The sequence below is a fragment of the Antechinus flavipes genome, chromosome 2, assembly GCF_016432865.1.
Source record: "Antechinus flavipes isolate AdamAnt ecotype Samford, QLD, Australia chromosome 2, AdamAnt_v2, whole genome shotgun sequence".
NCBI classification, from domain to species: Eukaryota; Metazoa; Chordata; class Mammalia; order Dasyuromorphia; family Dasyuridae; genus Antechinus; species Antechinus flavipes.
The window spans coordinates 72,879,306-72,898,191 of NC_067399.1; positions in this window are offsets into that span (position 1 = coordinate 72,879,306).

Genomic DNA, 18,886 nt, shown 5'->3' on the forward strand with positions numbered 1-18,886 from the left:
TTTTTCTTTTCTTATTTAAATGAATTTTATATTAATTGTTTTTTTTTTTTTTTTTTGTATGCCTGAGGAAGTCTTAAAACAGTTGATTCTTGTGTGTCCCCTACGCTAAAAACTGACAAAAAGTCTTTGCTCTTTGCTGGAGTATAAAAGCAACCTTTACCTTGGCTATAACTCAATTCCAAAACACCTTTCACATTTTTTTTGAGTACTGTAAATTTCCTAATAATTATTGAGGCAAAAGAGTAGGAAGAAAAAACAGGTCCATAACTAAATAGGAGATTAAAATAGTAGCATCTTAAATATGTCCAGCCAATGTTTTCCAGAGCCCAGGAATTATAAGCACAAATAGAGTGAGAATGAGAACTAGAAGGGGAACACAGAGATAATCTACAGTAAGCATCTAAGAGCATCTAAGTGCCTCCATGAAATGTTTTGTTGTTTTTATTGTTTTATTATTTGTATTCTCAGCACTATCACTATGTCTAGCACATAGGAAGAGTTTAATGAATAATCAATGAATCATGCTAAAATAATAAGATCCATAGAAAATTCCCTGTCATTAAAAAAAAAAAAAAGAGTGATTGGGCATCCAATACAGTAAAGTAGTCTTCAAGATGTTATAAATTTTCAAATTTATATATTACAGTTATAAAAATATTACTAATTTATTACTTTACAAATTTACAAATGTTGTAATATAATAAGCTCATTATCAGTTTGAACCTGTATCATGTTTTTGGTTTTTTTTTTTCCAATTCAGTGAATTGAATGAATGAACAAAATGAATCAAGTTCTTTCATTTTACTGGTAAAATCATAAAGAACAAATGAATTGCTCACAGATATAAAGCTAGTTAGTAGCAGAGATAAATTCAGAATACAAGGATGTTGATTCAGCCCAATAATTTTTGTGAGTGACATCTTCTTCATACCCAAGAAATAAATTGTTATATTTTAGGTTATAAAATGGATTGACCAGTCAAGAAACGGGCCATTAGCAAAGGAGGAATATATTTAACCTGTGGTTTAATTTTGTTTTGGTTGTAGTTTTTTTTTTTTTTTTTTTTTTTTTGGGGGGGGGTGGTGGTGGGGGTGGGGGTGGTTTGTTTTTGGTGTTGTCTATTTTGTTTTTCTTTTTTGTCTACTCACTTTACCAGATATAAAGTTTCCAGTATCCCCAATTAAAATGTAAGCCCATTGAAGTCAAGTAGAATGCTTTTGCCATTTTTTTTTTTAAGTATCTTTAATGCCTGGCATAAAGTGAGCAATAAATGCTTGTATTCTGAGTGATCAATTGATAGAAAACATACAGTTTTCATTTTATAATTTTGCTGCTTTTCTTGTTCTTATATGCTTTCTAAGAACAATTTTTTGTTCTTGAGATGGGACTCAGTCCTAGGCCATGAAAGATTTTGTGATAGAATATTATATCAGGAAGAAACTTTAGAATGTAGAATTTAAAATCACTGACTGTATCATACAATAGACCTCAACCTCAGAACTACTGAAAAGGCCAATAAGGCAATATTATCATCTGTGGGTCACTTTTAAGGCAGAAGTGGGTTTTCCCAATATAATGAAGTAAACTAAATTAACTTCACTTCCAACTTTATTTTGCCAAAGCTTTGCTGTACTCCCCACCCCTCATCTTTTTTTAACCATAATAAATCTTCTCAGGACATCTCTCCTTACTATGCTTTGTAAAGAAAGCTTTCAAGAAAGTTTCTTCAACTAAATCATACTCATGAGTAAAGGATTGATAACAGCATAACATATTATCTTTCCCAGTAGCTTCTTACTTTTAATGAGCACAAGTATTCCTTAGGGAAAAGGACTCAAAACATACCTTGAAGTTCAAATGTCAGACAGAAAGGAAAGAAAGATTTTGTGGAAAAGGCAAGAGGACACTTGCAGCAATCATGAAACACAATTGGAAACAGCATTGCACAGCAGAAAGAATATCAGCTTTTGAGAAAGAATCTGAGTTCAAATTGTGGCTCTGCATCATTCAATCACTCTGAGACTCAGCTTCCCAAATATGTTTTCCCCTTCTCTCTCTTATAGAATGTTACCTATTTGAGAGCAGAGCCCATCTTGTTGTTCTGTTTATATGATCAAGTGCTTTTTGCACTTAGTATGTGCTTAATATTGCTTTTTTCTTTAAATGATTCTTTCAAAAGGAACAGTAGAAATTATCTCTCCTTTCAATTTCTCTTTGTGTAATTTTTTTATATGCTGCCTTGTTGTTGGTGGATGTTAGAAAATTACAATACTGGTTAATTCTTTATTATCTCCTTTTAAAGAACTTAACTATAACATATAATTTTCAATAAATAATTATTTTTACAATCTTTAAACTTTTTAACCTTTGCAATATTTTTAGTATGTCTGTCTTGACCTTGGATCATTTTTCCTGCCAAGGAGACAGAGAGAGAGAGACAAAGACAGAGACACAAAAAAGGGGGAAAATAGAGAAACATAGACACAGAGAAACTCACAGGTTAAGAAGGAATCTTAGAGACTATCTAATCTAATCATTTATACATGATAAAACTAAAAGTACAAAAATAATTTCTATTTGCCAAAAAATTTCGGCTATAAAATAACAGTTTGGTCATGTATACTTATTGTATATCTAATTTATACTTTAATATATTTAACATCTACTGGTCATCCTGCCATCCGGGGAAGGGATGGATGGAAGAAGGGGAAAAATTGGAACAAAAGGTTTGGCAATTGTCAATGTTGTAAAATTACCCATACATATAACTTGTAAATAAAAATATGAAATTAAAAAGAAAAATTCTGCTATAAGCAGAGCTAGAATTGAAATCCAGTTATCCAGAATTTTAGTCTAACACAACTGTAATGACAGAGAAACTGAGGCAGGAGAGAGATTAGAGAGTTTTTAATATTTTATTAATTGGAGAGCATAATTGACTAGACAGGACTCTTGTCTCAAAGTATCCAACAATGAATGGGAGAATCCCAAATCCTTATATACCTTTACAAAGAAGGGGACAGAAGCAGGAAACTTTTTCACAGACCCATTTGGTTCTGTCAGGATGGGGGAAGGCTATAAATTCTTACTAAAAGCCAGAGTCAGGATGTCTGAATAAACAGAAGTGAAGATGTCAATGAGGTATCCAGCATAGTCTTATTTTTTGGAATATTTTAGAGGGATAATGTCATAAATTCTTGAGACAGAAGGAGTTAGGAGTCAGGAAGTCTGATCTCCGCTTTGTCTTGAGTCTCACATTGACAATTTATAACCTTAGAGCAAATGGTCCTCAGTCTTAATGGACCAGAGCGGAGTTTTACAACTAAGGGGACTAAGGCAGAACAGTTAAGGAAACTGAGATAGAACAATTCAGGGAAACTCAGTCAGAACAATAAGGGAAACTAGTGCAGGGAAACTGAATCAGGACACTTAAAGAGAACTGTGGCACAACACAACTATTCCATCAATAGACCAAATAAGGTTCAAGTTTAAAAAAATCACAATTTTCAAAAACTACACTCTGATTTGATGAAGAAAATAATCCAACCAAATCAGGAATTCCTAAGGAACTAAAATGTTTTCAAGAGTCCTAGTACATATTTTAAAAGAGCCTGAGGAGAGATGATGAACCACACTGGTCGAGTTCTTATATTGCAGATAAAAAGCAAATTGCAATGTCGATAGTTATATTGCATTCTCAATTAAAATGAAGATGGTTGGCTCTGACTCATTGAATCCCAAACTAAGCCAAACCATCCTTCTGAAAATTGGGGAAGACCACTAAAGTAAAAACAAGTCTATATCCCATAGTAGAAAAACTAGACAATTCTGTTAGTGTAATAAACTCATCTTTCTATGTCCTCACTGTGCCAAAGAAGAATCAGTGCCATTGGAATGGAGTTTATGCACTAACTAATGATATGTATCCCAGATGTGTTCCTCTTTCAATTAGGTGTGGAGGAATGGGAAAAGGACATGAATCTTGCCTCTTTTCCTGGCAGAAGTAGTAGTTCTGAACAACTCAATTTGACTCTTTTGATTATGTTCCCTGTTCTTCCCATGTTCTTATGTTACTTTTTTTTTTTTAAAGTTGTCTTATGGAAAGAGTTATATTCTTTCAGTTAATTCCAAATCTCAGTGTTCTCCAAATAATACATTTTACACACACACACATACATTTCATCCTATTCTCTGTTTAATGAATCTTCCATCCATTGGGTCTATGTTCTTCACTCAGTTCTCCCTTACTCCAAAAATGTTTGGCCTATGTTGTTTGACTTTCTCTTCCTTTCAACTTATAAATCTTTACAGAATTCCGGGTATCTGTATGTCTACCTGGATTCAGAATCTCATGAATCTTTTTTTCATTGAATCTTTGATACTGTTTTACACTGATCCTCTGATACTATTTTACTGATTTCTTATGGTTTATGAATATGGTTTACAATAGAAGTCAGGGTTTTCAGATATTAAAGATTAATCACAGACCTCTTGACACTGAGTCTAACACCAGGCATTGCCCCTTTGAAAGAAGGAGCCTTCTGTTCATCCCACTTAAAATTTTTAAACAGACATTTTTACTTAGATGCCATTTGAAGGTAGAAACTATTTCCTCATTTGCTTCTCTGAAAAAGCTAAAGAAAGAATAGTGAACAATATTGATCGAAACCCATATGATGTGGAGAAAAGCAAATTTCAGTATGAGCATAACATTGCATTCTAAATTGAAGTAAAGGTAGTCAGCATTGTTTATACATAATAGGTACAAGTGTTGCTTGATTAATAATTGTGTTTTCTGCTTTGGGTTGGAGACACTCATCTTAGTAACCTGATCTACCATTTCTTTTAACACAAACAAGTCAACTTATAGATATTAAAGGTTTAGTAAAGGATAAGGTAAGGGAATAAACATAATTTTTGTTTAGCCACAATTCTTTTCTTGAAGATGATAAAGTATTGCCATTGTCAAATGTATCCATGAGAGTATCCCATGAAAAGGCTATTGGACTTGAAGTTATAGAAATTTAGATTCTATTTGCATCTCTGAGACTTAATAACTGTGTGATAACAGACACTTAACATTTCCAGTCCTCAGTTTCACAATCCTTAAAATGGGAGAATTATGCTTTTGCCATCTATTGTAAGCAATTGTCTTATGGAAAGAGTTATACTCTTTCAGTTAATTCCAAGTCTCAGTGTCTCAGTGTTCTCCAAATAATACATTTTACACACACACACACACACACACACACACACACACACACACCTATACAAGGTATATGACCCACAAGTAAGCCTATAAAAATCTAATTCTCAAATTTCTTGGGTACAATGTAAAACTTTTATAAATTTTAAAGAGCCATCTAAAGGCTAGACGGTAGTGGTAATGGTAATAGGAGTATGAGTAATAGTAGTACACTACTTACATGTTATTTTTTCCCATTAGGATATAAGGTATTTAAAGACATTGCTTTGCTTTTTTTTTCTTCTTCTATTTGTATTCCAAGCAATTAGCATAGTGCCTAGTAAATTCAAATTAAGCCCTTCAATATTTGTTGACTTGACTAGACTTGATTACTCTCAGTAGTAGTGGTGGTGGTGGTAGTGATACTACTAACTATTGTTAGTAGTAGTAGAAGGTAGTGATGGTAGTATTAGCAGCAATAGCAACAAGGTTCACAGTACTATTAGTAGTAATAGGGTTATTAGTCATAGTATGCTGTTCTTCATACTAATCTGTTATTCCTCATCACAACTTCAGTGCCTGGGGATGTTTGTACTTGAGGTAGAAGAGATGTAATACTTTGAGTAGCACTTTTTGGTCTTTGAGCTTTTAGGCAGAGTTCTTTTTCTCCCCAAAGCAAGGTTGTCATTTATAAGTACTGTACATTCACCAGTTATATATTTATAAATTGGGGAATATCATATCATACTTTATCCAGTGAGAAAGAAGATAGGGACGTCCAAAGATTGTGGAAATGTGAAAACCTAATATAAAGAAGATATTTAGTCTTAAATGGGAAGTTTAACCAAAGTCCATAGCATTGCTTTTCTGCAAAAATATATACAGTAATCATTGACTTATGAATAAATATTCAGAAAAATACCTTGTCTATATGCTGGAAACTGATTCTATATTAACCATATGGTTATAATGAATATTCAAAGCATATAATAGTCAAATAACAATTAATTATGAAGATGGGATGTGTATATATGTAGAACTGTTTTTCTTTACCATTGAATATCCTTCTAAAAGGAGCTTTTAGCAGTATTCTCTTTGCTTAATGTTTACGTTAAATACAATTTATTGGTCACTTGCTCAGCAAAAGCTTCTTAGAGAAAGATTACCCATCCTGATGTTTCACCACTTACATCTCTATAAAATATATTGAGATTACAAATTGGACAATATAAGACTAATTAGCACTGATCAGCAGATGTGCACACTGAGGTGGTTCATTGAGGAGAAAATACTTACTTATAACTGAGTTTATAAGAAAGGGAAGGAAATTCATTAACAATGCTTTGCAGATTTCTATTGGGCATATGTACTGTACTTCCATGACCTTCTTTATATATTATGAGCAAACTATTCCTTTTATAGCTGAATAAAAGACACTTTAAATTTAAGACATTAAATGAACACATTGACTTAAGTAAAATGTGATATGGAGTTGATGTAAGCATTGAATAATGTGATATTTACATTGAGTAATGAATGGCTATTCATGATGTCATGCATTTTAAGACATAGGTAAATATCTCTCTAGTAATTGTTTTCAAATAATTCTCCTTCCATGTTAGGAAATATGAAATGGCAGGAAATCATGTTTGATAATCAGGAAGGAAGAAAACTGGGTAAGTAGGCTATTTAAAAAGCATGAAGTATTTGATTCCCAGGGTGGGCGAGGGGAAACATATTACCCCCCCTCAAAAAAAAAACTTATTATATAATACAATTTTATTTTGGAAATAGTCATAAATATTTGTGAGCCTTGGAAACATATATTAGTTTGAGGAGGGAACTGTGGCAAATGCAAGAGTTTATGTGAATATACATAGGCTAGAAAAATTAGCACCAAAAATAAAGTCTTTTCGTGTGTGTGTGTGTGTTTGTGTATGTATGACAGAGAAAGAGAGAGAAGAGAAAGAGAGAGAGAAAGAGAGAGAGAGAAAGAGAAAGAGAGAGGGTTCTTAATCAGAGATAGGGATGTCATTTGTATTTATACACAGCCAAGCTTGGAAATGAATAACATTAAGCATTCAACAACATTCTTCCTTTTATATGTTGGCATGCATTTTTGAACAGTGGTGATGTCCAAAATAATTTGTGCCAATTTAAAAGATAGAAACTGTGTTGACTCAAGATATGTATTAAGCAATCAAAACTTACATAAAAAAGGAGCAAAAAAGCAAAAGGATTTCAACTTGTCTAAGTTGGGACATGTTTTATTCAGTTTGAAATTAAATTTGCTAATGGTAGGAGGCAGGCTGAAGCAGACTTTGCCATTGTGATTAAATTTTGTCTTTGTAATATTTGTTTGTGATGACACATGGCTTTTTTGTCTATCTATGAATTCATCTAATCACTTTTCTTATTTTATCAAATTTATGAAAAAGCCAGTGATAATATTGTATATGAAGAAAACTGAGGGAGGGAAGGGTAGAGATTGATACATAGGAAAATCATTTTTCAAGGATTTCTTTTTTTCTGATTTAAACTCGTGTTTTTCCCATGATAAATATACTGGATTTATAAATTTACTTCTATATGTGGATGGAGCTGTGATTTCATAGTTGAAGTTTTGCTTTAGAATCATCATAGGATTAGAGAGGAGTGAATGAATGAATTAATTAATGGAATTCTGTTTACTATGCAGTATAATAACTATTTGAGAAATGAAAAGGAAAGTATGATTATCCCTGGTCTAAAAGAACTCTCATTCTAATGGCAGAGATAATATATGTAGAAAGTTTCAGTTTCAAGTCAAGAAGAAAAACTTTATAGTGCTTAACATGTAAGAGAAAGCAAACATTAATGCCTTTTTTCAATGTCAATCCAGTTTATCAAATGTTCTAAGTTCCTAAAGCTGAGACATTTTAGATCATGAAGACTTTCTCTTCTGTATGTTTAGAATCTATGGTTGTAGCAAGCAAGCAGTTGCAAGACAGCATCTAAAAGAGGTTTCTTCCCTGGATGATGACTGAGGATACTGCAAGTATTGCCTTTGCTAATGTTTATAGGTTAAAGGTCCAGGCCATCTCCATTGGACTTCAAGGAGATATGGTGGTCAAGTTTTGAGTGGTGGTTTGATTTGTTTGTCAAATGTTGCCTCCTGTCTTTCCCTCAGGGTATCTTTATGTTTCAGTTAGGCTGGTTTGCCTGCCCTGTATGTAGAAGTTTGTTGACAGCTGGTAAGAATGAGCTGGTACCTTTCCAGAAAAGTTTTTTTTTTTTTTTTTTTTCCTGAAAGAGGGCTGTAAGGGCTTGGCTCAAAGAATCACTGTATTTATATTTTGAAGGTAATTAGTCTCCTAATGAAACTCCCTTAAAATTTTAAATTATTATCTTTGTTAATTAAAAAATTAAAAAACTCTTTTAATTGTTCCTCCCACTTCTTAAACCATTTAAGAAATGGTTAAACTTCTTAACCATTCTGGAGTTAGGCAGAAGTACAGAATCAATACATATATTCAAGTAAAATAAAACCTTATATTGGTCATATTAAAATACAGATATTTTATCCTACATAAATTACTCCATCACTCCTTTATTTAGAGGTAGGTAGCATTCATCTTCATTAACTTTCTGGAATCATTTAAATACTCTTAAAAACTATAATATGTTGGAATAAGATAATGAGATATATTTTATAGCAGTCAGAAAACTGAATAACAAAAAGAATATCATTTTGTTAAGGTTAGGAAGGGACCCCATAAGGTTGGGTCACAGACCAGCGTCATGAAGTGTAATGACCACGTATTTAAAATCAGCCAGAGTCAGGAATTCAGGTTAAGGGAAAAATCTTCAATATTTATTGATGTGAAGAGGTGAATAAAGATTGCGATAGCGATATGGGCAAGAAAGATTGCTACAGCAATATGGGCAGCTGCGACAGGAAGCCAACTAACAGAGAGCGATCTGAGCTGAGCAAACCATTGCAATAGCAATGCCCAAAGTCTCTCCTTCCCCTTCCTTTTCCACTCCCCTGCCTCCACCCACCAAAATCATCATTTCCTATACAACACATAAGGACTTGCACAAAGAGTGGGTGGGGGCCATTCTTTCTCCAAGCTTATATATTAATAGAGTATGGTCCAATTACTATTTAGCCTCATGTGCTTGGGACCTCAGTGCATCAACTCAAGCCTCAGCCCATTACAATGAAGTGCCTCAAAAGAATTTGAAGTCTTGAACCCATAGGCAAGTCAAGGGGCAAAGTTTACTGTAATTGTAATGTCAATTGAAGCAGGCTAAAGTCCAACTAATTTAGCAAAGCATCAGAAACAAGGAGCCACATTTATGGAGTTCTTCATGTTATTGGTACGCTAATTTTATGGCCTAAAGGTAGAACTGAGATATGGTCTCAGGAATTTGGTTATCATGACCAGCAGACCTAGGATTATCCTAAAGCCAGAAGACTTTAGAAACGTTGACAGACAAGATTGTCAAAATAATAGTATTCTAAGGCCAGAGAATCTCAGGATCACTAATATATCTTCCCTAAAGTCTAAGGGAAGAAATATCGTCATATTCGTAGGCCAGAAGGCTTTTATAGTCATTGATAGATAGCTTGCCAGAACAATAGAAATCCAATGTTGGAAGATGGAGTACAGGTAGGAGACCTAGGGATCACAAATTCCAAAGCCAGAAGACTTTAGAATCACTGACTGATTAGTAGAAAAGAAGCACCCTAAATTCAGAGGAGCTTAAAATTATTGTTGTCTCCCCTGAAACTATATTTCATCAATTTGACTACATTCACGAAGTAGTGTGTCATAGAACTAAGATTTGAACTCGAGTTTTTGTCTTCAAGCATATTACCACTTTTTCTTTTATCCCAAACCATTTTGTTGTAGTTCACCTTGCATCTCATTTATGCTCCCCATCTAACATAACTTTTGTTTGTCTCCTTACATTACCGAGGAAGGTATATCTAAGAACTGGGAATTTTTTTTTTTTAAAGACATAGAATATCAAAGTAAGAAGGAGTATAAAATGCAAATGTAATACTGGGATACATTAAGATAGGAATAAGATGAAGGGAAATATAAAATTAAGAGGCAGTTCCATGGTATAATAGATAAAACATGGGACCTGGAGTCAGGCAGGCATATATTACTGAGTCCAAATCTGGCCTCAGACATTTACTAGCTGTGTGACCCTGGCCATTCTGGTTGACATTGTTTACTTATCTGTAAAATAACATGAAGAAAGAGATGTATAATCTCTATCTTTGCCAAGAAAACCCTAAATGGGGTCAGAAATAGTCAGATACAATAAAAAACAATTGAATAACATCATATGAATGTAAATAAGGTGAATTCACTTATAAAATGGAAGCAGATAGAGGACTTACTAAAAAAAAAAAACAATAAACAGAATACAACAATGTGTTATTTATAAGAAACATGTATGAAACAGAGAGACACACATGCAGGAAAAATAGGGAGTTAGAGCAGACTCTATTATACTTCAACTGAAATTTACACAAACACATGTGAAAGAGAAAGGGAAAGGAGAAGGTAGGAGAAAGAAAGGGGGAGGAGAAGGGAGAAAAGGAGAGAGGAGGGGAGGAAAATGTGTTGCCTAATTAGCCCCCACTGAGACAGCTCCTACTCCTGTTGGGGTATAAAAAAGGGAATACCTTGTATTGGGTGGATGTCTCTCTCTAAAACTTGTGTGTCAGAGAATGTATACCCTTTTTCAGTAGAAAGAAAGAATTTTTTTTCCTACACTCATACTTGGACTTCTGATTGTTTTAGTGGTCACTACTAAATAACAGGGAATTGATGACATGATGTGCAAGTAAATTGGGGGGGAGGGGAAGCTACCATTGACAATGAGCTGTTAGGTGGTGCAGTGAATAGAGGATTGGGTCTAAAATCAGAGTCCTTTCTTGAATTCAAATCTGACATTGAATGCTTATCTTGGACAAGTCATTTAATTAGCCTCAGTTTTCTCAGCTGTGCAATGAGCTTTTATATATATATATATACATATATATATATATAAAATTAATTGGTTCAGTATTTCTATATATAATAACAAATTGGTTTAGTATTTCTTCCAAGAAAATCCCAAATCAGGTCCCAAAGTGTCAGGGAAAAAATGGCTGAACAACAAAACAAACTATAGAAAAGTAACCACAACAATAACAACAACAACAAATATGTGCACCAAATAGTATAAGACCTAAATTTGTAAAGGAAAAATTTTAATTAGAGTAAGAAATAGACATTAAATGTATAATAAATATACCAGGTTTTTCACAAGGGGAATGAAATAACTTTAACCTCCAAGAATGAGATAAATTTAACCATGAAGTAAATAAGAAAGAAGATAAGAATTTGAATTGAATTTTAAAGGAACAAAATAATTATGATCAACCTCTGGAGAAAACTGAATGAAAATAGGAATATTTTATTTTTTTATCTGTACATAGGATCTTGATAAAAACTGACCATCTACTGTGGCTGCCCAACTAAATCAAGAAAAGCAGAAATATTAAATGCATTCTTTTCAGATTGAATGGGACTGATTAGATGAAGTTTTCTCAGTTTGAGGTAAGTAACATGATCCCTATTCCCAGAGCCTGAAGATAAGGTCTTGAACCCTGGGTTGCAGGGAATCACATGGTCTCTAAAGGTCATTTCCTCAGGAAATGATGTGACCCAGAGGGAGCAGATAACATTGGTGACCATTGGTCAAGGACAATTACATCCTTTTAATCTATTCAATGAAAATGCTTGGGTCTTTTGCTTTTAAGCCCTGCACTAGCCCAAAGCTGGCTAGGTTCCAGGAGGATATGGCAGGGATTGGGAAAACTCCCAGGTTGTGTCTGGGCCTCTCCCTGCAGGGACTTTCTCTTTGTACCTGAAGATGTCTCTAATTAGTTAATTGGAGAAGGGGGTCTATCACTTGTCCCACACAAGATTATAATGCAACAAAAATTACATTCAATAAAGAGTCTTGGAAACCCAGGTTTAAAATTAATTGGAAACTATCTAATTCTAAAGAATGAGTAGCTTAAAGAACAAATCATAGAAACAATCAATAATTTCATTAAAAGGAATGACAATAGTGAGACAACATAATAAAATTTATGGGATGCAGCCAAAGCAGTACATAGGGAAGTACTTTTATATTAAGATGTTTACATCAATAAAATAGAAATAGAGCAGATCAATGAATTGAGCATGTAAGGTAAAAATAATACTACAAAAAGTAGAAATCCCAAATCCCTAATTAAATATCAAATTGGAAATCCTGAAAATCAAAAGAGAAACTAATAAAATTGAAATTAAGAAAACCATGGAATTCACAAATAAAACTAGGAAATGATTTTATGACAAAAATAAATCATTGGTTAATTTGATCTTTAAAAAAAGAAAACCAAATTACTAGTATCACAAATGAAAATAGATTCACCACCAATGAAAAGAAAATTCAAAACTTTCCTAGAAATTCTAGCTATAGCAATTTGACAAAAAAAGGAAATTTAAAGAAATAGAATGGGCAATGGGGAAACAAAATCACCCCACTTCTTAGAAGATATGATGATGTACTAGAAAATCAACTTAAAAAAAAAAGTCCAAGCTAAACTAAACAACTACAACAAAAGTTGAAATAATTAACAACTTCCGCAAGATATTTGAAAAAGCACATAAATGAACAATATTTAGATGTATGAACAGTTAAGTCCAGCAGCAAGAGACTGAAAAAGAAATTTAATTTAAAACAATTTTAAACAGTATAAAATATTTGGGAGTCTACCTGTAAAGGCAAATCTAAGAACTACAGGAACACAATTACAAAACACTTCTCACACAGATAAAGTCAAATTTAAACAATTGGAGGAAAATGGATTTCTTATGTCTCAGCTGAGCCAATATAATAAAAAGTCAATTTTTCAATTGGAGAAATGGAACTTAAATTAGAAAATTAAAACCTACAAGGATATCCAAGAATGGATGGAGGTTAGCTTATTTTTCTCTCAAATAATTTAAAAATGCACTTTCCTTGGGGACAGGGACTGCCTTTGGTGTTCAGGGATTGTAGCCAGAGATTTGAAAAATATCTTTTGTTCTTTGCCTCTAACCTTCCACAGTTAATCTTCTCCCTTCTAGTGGAGATTCAGGTCCCTTAATTTCTGTATCATCCAATTAATGGGGAATCTGGGGAGAAACTTGTGCTTCAGGACAGGAAATAAAATCCTGCCTTTTGGAGTTTCGAAGATGTGTCTATTAATCTAGGTACCCATTCTTGGAAGAATGCAAAATAAATCTTTTCTGCATTCAAAAGAAAAATAAAAAATCGCTTATCTAAATATAATTGAACTAATTTCAGTGCCATGAAAACCAAATTACTAGACATTATTTTATTTTGGTAAATTCAGGACACTTCTGTGCCATAATGGATAAAATGTTGGTCTTGGCGTCAGGAATACTTTTCTCCCTAAATTCAAATCTAGCCCTAAATAATTAGTTATTTGACTGGACAAAATATTTAACCCTATTTGATATAATTTCCTTATCAGGAAAATGAGCTTGAGAAACAAATAGCAAATTACTTTAGTATCTTTGTCAAGAAAATCCCAACTAGAATCACCACAAGTGAAAAAAAATCTGCACAAGAAGAAGAAAAAAAGAAAAAAAAGTAATGAAAAATTCGTCTGGAAGGATAAAAATCAAGAATCTTAAGGGAATCAATGGAAAAAAGAAACTGAAGGAAGGTAGCACAGCGGTGAAAAATTTAAAATGTTTGTACAAAGTATTAACCAACAAAACAATCTAATACTAGCTTAGTGGTAGAGCAGTGGAATAAATTAGAAAAACAATACATAGCAATAAATAGTAATCTAGTGCTTGGGAATCTCAAAGATCTAAGCTTTGGGGACAAGAAATCCTAATTTCACAAATATTTCTGGGAAAACTATACATTAGTCTGGCAGAAACGAGGTATAAACTATGAAAGGTATAATCAACACAATGTATGACAAAATAAAATAAAAATGAGCACATGGATGAATACCATTTATAAGGGGTGGCATAAGAAAAAAAATTAAAATATAGAATAGTTTCACAATAGGTCACATTTATGGATAAAGGAAGAATTTAGGACTAAACATGAGATAGAGAATATTAAGAGATATAAAATCTATAATTTTGATTATATCAAATTACAAAGGATTTGCAAAATCAAAATCACTGCTGTCAAGATTAGAAGGAAAGCAGAAAACTGGGAGACATATTTTACACCAAGGTTCTCTGATAAAGGTTTCATTTTTCAATCATGCAATTTACTGAGTCAAAGAATATGAGACAATTCTCAGTTAATAAATGGCCAAAGGATACAAACAGGTAGTTTCAAAAGAAGAAATCAAAGCTATTCATAGTCATGGAGGGAAAATGCTCTAAATCATCATTGATTAGAGAAATACAAATCAAAACCATTTTGAAGTATCAATTTACACCTATCAGAATGGCTAATAAGAAAGAAAAGGAAAATGATAAAGGGGAAGTGGAGAGCTGGGGACACCAATGTATGGTGGAATTGTCAACTGATCTACTATTTTGGAAAAAAAAAGATTTGAAACTGTGTTCAAATCTATGCTAAGAAAGCATTCATACTCTGAGACTGTTACTAGGTATATACTTCAAAAAAAACAAAAAACAGAAAAGGGTCTACAGTTACAAAAATAATACTTTTATAGGTGCTTTATTTGTGAAAGCAAAGTATTGGAAATTGAGGGGATGCCCATCAATTGGGGAATGGATGAGCAAATTGTGATGGAATATTATTATACTATAGAAAATGATGAACAGGAAGCTTTCAGAAAAACCTAGTAAGTCTTACTTGAATGAATGCAAAGTAAAATGAGCATAGCCAAGAGAACACTGTATGTGATAATAGCAATAATATAATGATGTTCAACTGTGAATAACTTAGCTATTCTTAGTAATACAGTGATTCAAGGCCATTCTGAAGGTTTATGATGGAAAATGCTATCTAATCCAGAAAAAGAATTAATGGAATCTGAAGGCAGATTGAAGCCTATTTTTTTTTTTTTTTTGCTTTATTATAACATTGTTATTCTTTTGCCTTTGTTTTCTTTTGCAACATGGTTAATATGAAATTGTTTTGCATGACTGCACTATGTCAAATCGATTGCCTTCTGAATGAGGGAAGAAAAAGACAGAAAGAGAGAACTTGGAATTCAAAATTTTAGATAATAAATGTTTTTTTTTTATTTACATGTAATTGAGATAAAGATAAAATAAAAATTAAGAAGGATCAAAATAACTTTACACAAAAAGTCTTTTAAATTACAGGTAATCTATCTCTTTGACTTTTAGTAGATTTCCATTTTACAGATTAATTATTCCTTGATTTGACTTGAACCTTTCACTGCAAATGAAGAAGTCTTAGCAAGGTTAGAAGCAAGAATTTTCTTTTAGGAAACAATGAAATATGTTTTCTGTTCTTCAAAACTTGAAGGTCTTTTCCACAAACTTTCCACAAGTGACAATCATATTTATCAATAAATGTGATAATATCTACTACATTTCTTTCTCAAAATTTTTCAAAGAAGACAAAATACACATATTTGTTAAGAATAACTTATACTATATATCTTTAAATATTTACTTTCTTCTTTACTTAAAAGCAGAAAAGTACTTAATTTCATATCTTAACTAATCTTGGTTCTTCAAAGTATTTTACTTTGTATAACTATTCTTTTAATTGTCATATATTATAATTGATTCATTTTCACTTCATGAGGTTTGTGAATATATTGTTCAGTAATCCCACTTAAATTATTACCTAATCAATGCACTTAGAAGTCTCTAACATTTCATAGATATTTATAGTATCTTTGGGTTTTATTTCAATTATTTCTTTCTTTCTACATGAGAAATACATTTATACATACATATATGTGTACAAAAAAGTAAAAAATATGTATATGTGTATGCATGCATGCATGTGTGTGTATATATATATACACACACACACACATACACACATATGCATAAATGTTCGCATAACTATATATGGATACATATATGTGTGTAAGTATATGTCTGCAGCATATATTTACAATACCTTTTACTTCCCTCTTTTTTTGTCTGCAAACAATCATTTATAACATTTTACAAACAATTTCTCCATACCATGTCATTGCATTGGCTTCAACATCAAATCAATAAGATTCATGAATGTTCAAGAGAATGATTGGTAACCTAAAAATGAAAAGTGAAAGATAAAAAAAAAGAGTGAGACACACAGAGAGAGAATGAATTCAATTTTTACTTTGGTACTACATATAAATTATAATCTGGACACACAGAGCTGGAGAAAAGAATTGTTGGATTGCACTTCATAATTGTGCTGAGCTTCTAGTGATCTCAAAATTCTACTTGACAACCAGTACCATTTTTCTGACATATATATTCACTAATGAAGTTATAGGTCTTTTAATCATGGGTTTAACTGATAAGGAAAGAATTATACACACACACACACACACACACACACACACACACACTAAGACATTTATTTAAAGCCCTGATAAATAGGCGCAATGATTCACATTTTGAAGTAAAAGACATCTCAAAAGGCATCCCTTAAAAAATGAGGCAACTGGGGCAGCTGGGTAGCACAGCAGATTATATATCAACTCTGAAGTCTGGAGGACCTGAATTCACATGTGACCTCAGAAACTTAACACTTCCTGACTGTGTGATCCTGGGCAAGTCACTTAACCTCAATAGCTTCAGCAAAAGCAAAATAAACAAACAAACAAAAAAAAATGAGGCAATTAAGACTTAGAGAAATCCAGGGACTTGCTTAATATCACACACAGGTATTTCAGAGGTGAGATTTGACCTCTTGTCCTTTCATTTCAGAGTCAAAAAAAATTTTTTTTATTTCTGTATTATGCTAGGAAGAGTAGATCTTGCTCTCCTTAGCAAATTCAATAGATTAGCTCTTTCCCTTGTACAGAAAAAAAAAAAAAAAATGACCAATAGTTACATCAACAATTTCTGAAAGACTGAAGACTGGGAGAGATGTTGTAGGATTGGCAGGAGTAGAGTCTGTAAACTATTGACTAGAATGCTTGACTTTGATTCTGTGCAAAATCCTAGAGGATTATTTATTTTATACATAATTATAAAGGAAGTATGGATGAATAACTACAAATGAAGTAGGAAGGTCATAGAGAGTTTAATCCAAAAAAAGATTACTTTCTGTTTCTTTCCTAACAAAATTACTATGCTGGAATATCAGTTTAATTTACTGGAATTTTAACATGGTATTTGACAAAATTACTACTAATATTTTTTGGATAAGTAGGAAAAAAAGTGTTTTAGATAATATGATTAGGTGATTTTGGTGAAAGAAATCACCAAATGTAAAGAATAGTCTTTAATTGTTTGATGGCAAATGTGAAAGTTTGTAGTGTAATACCCTAAAGATCTGTGTTTGGTTCTATACATTTTAATATATCACAAAATGTGAACATTCAAAGGGATTTTAGCAGCTTTCTAGTCTATCATATACCCAGAAGGACTTACCATTAAAACATAACTTGGAAATACTCAGCCTCTAGCTAGTCAGTTAATCAAAACTGAGCCCTATCCTATGTACACAATAAATAAATAAATAAGTAAACTAACAAACAAATAAATAAATGATTAATGAATTAATTTCTTCTTAGAGGGCAGTCCATTTCCTTTGTTAATAATTAGATTTTTTTTTTCTGTTTATTCCTTGAAATCCCCACCCATTACTCCTAATTCTTCTGTGGCAAAAGAGAACACTTTAATTCCTCCTTCACATGACAGCCCTTTAAATACTTGAAGACAGAAAACATGACAATGTCAAATCTTTCATTCTGATGCTCCAACAAACTATTTTTTCATTTTTTAAAATCATGTACTCCACATGTTGTATAAAGGCTGAGATGACATGTATATTCCATTCTCAGATGACATAAAGCTTGAAGGCATTGGTAACAAATGAGATTTAAAAGACCAGAGACAGAAATATCTCACTAGATTAAATTATTAGGCTGAATCAAATAATATAAAATCCTTTGGGGATAAAAATCCTTTGTTTTTTGAAAATCAATTTTTTTGGATTGCACATATTACCCTGTATCAGATTGCTTCCGTCTTGGGGAGAGATGGTAAGGGAGACTGGGAGAAAAATTTGGAACATTAAAGTTTTACAAAAATGAATGTTGAAAACTATTTTTACATATATTTAGACAGATAAAATATTATTGAGGGAAAAAAACAATTTCCATAATTCAAGATCAAGATTGGATGGATTGAGAGTTGCTTGTTGTGGGCAAGAGAGATGGAAGAGGATAGACTGAAGGAGGAGAATAAACATGTTTTAGTGACAAGTTGAATATCATTTAAGAGTGTCATATCATTTGGGGTAGGTATAGAGACTCTGGTGAAGGGTTGGAGCTAATCTGTGTTTTTTTTAATGAATGAGAATTTATGATTCTAAAACACAGTGTAGGAAATAATTTAGATCCTACCTTCTTAAGTAAATTTAAGCTAGATTTTGTGTGGGTAGATTGTATTATGCCCTGCTTAATGTAAACTTGTGATTTCTACCAATAACTTTTCTTAACTGTTTTCA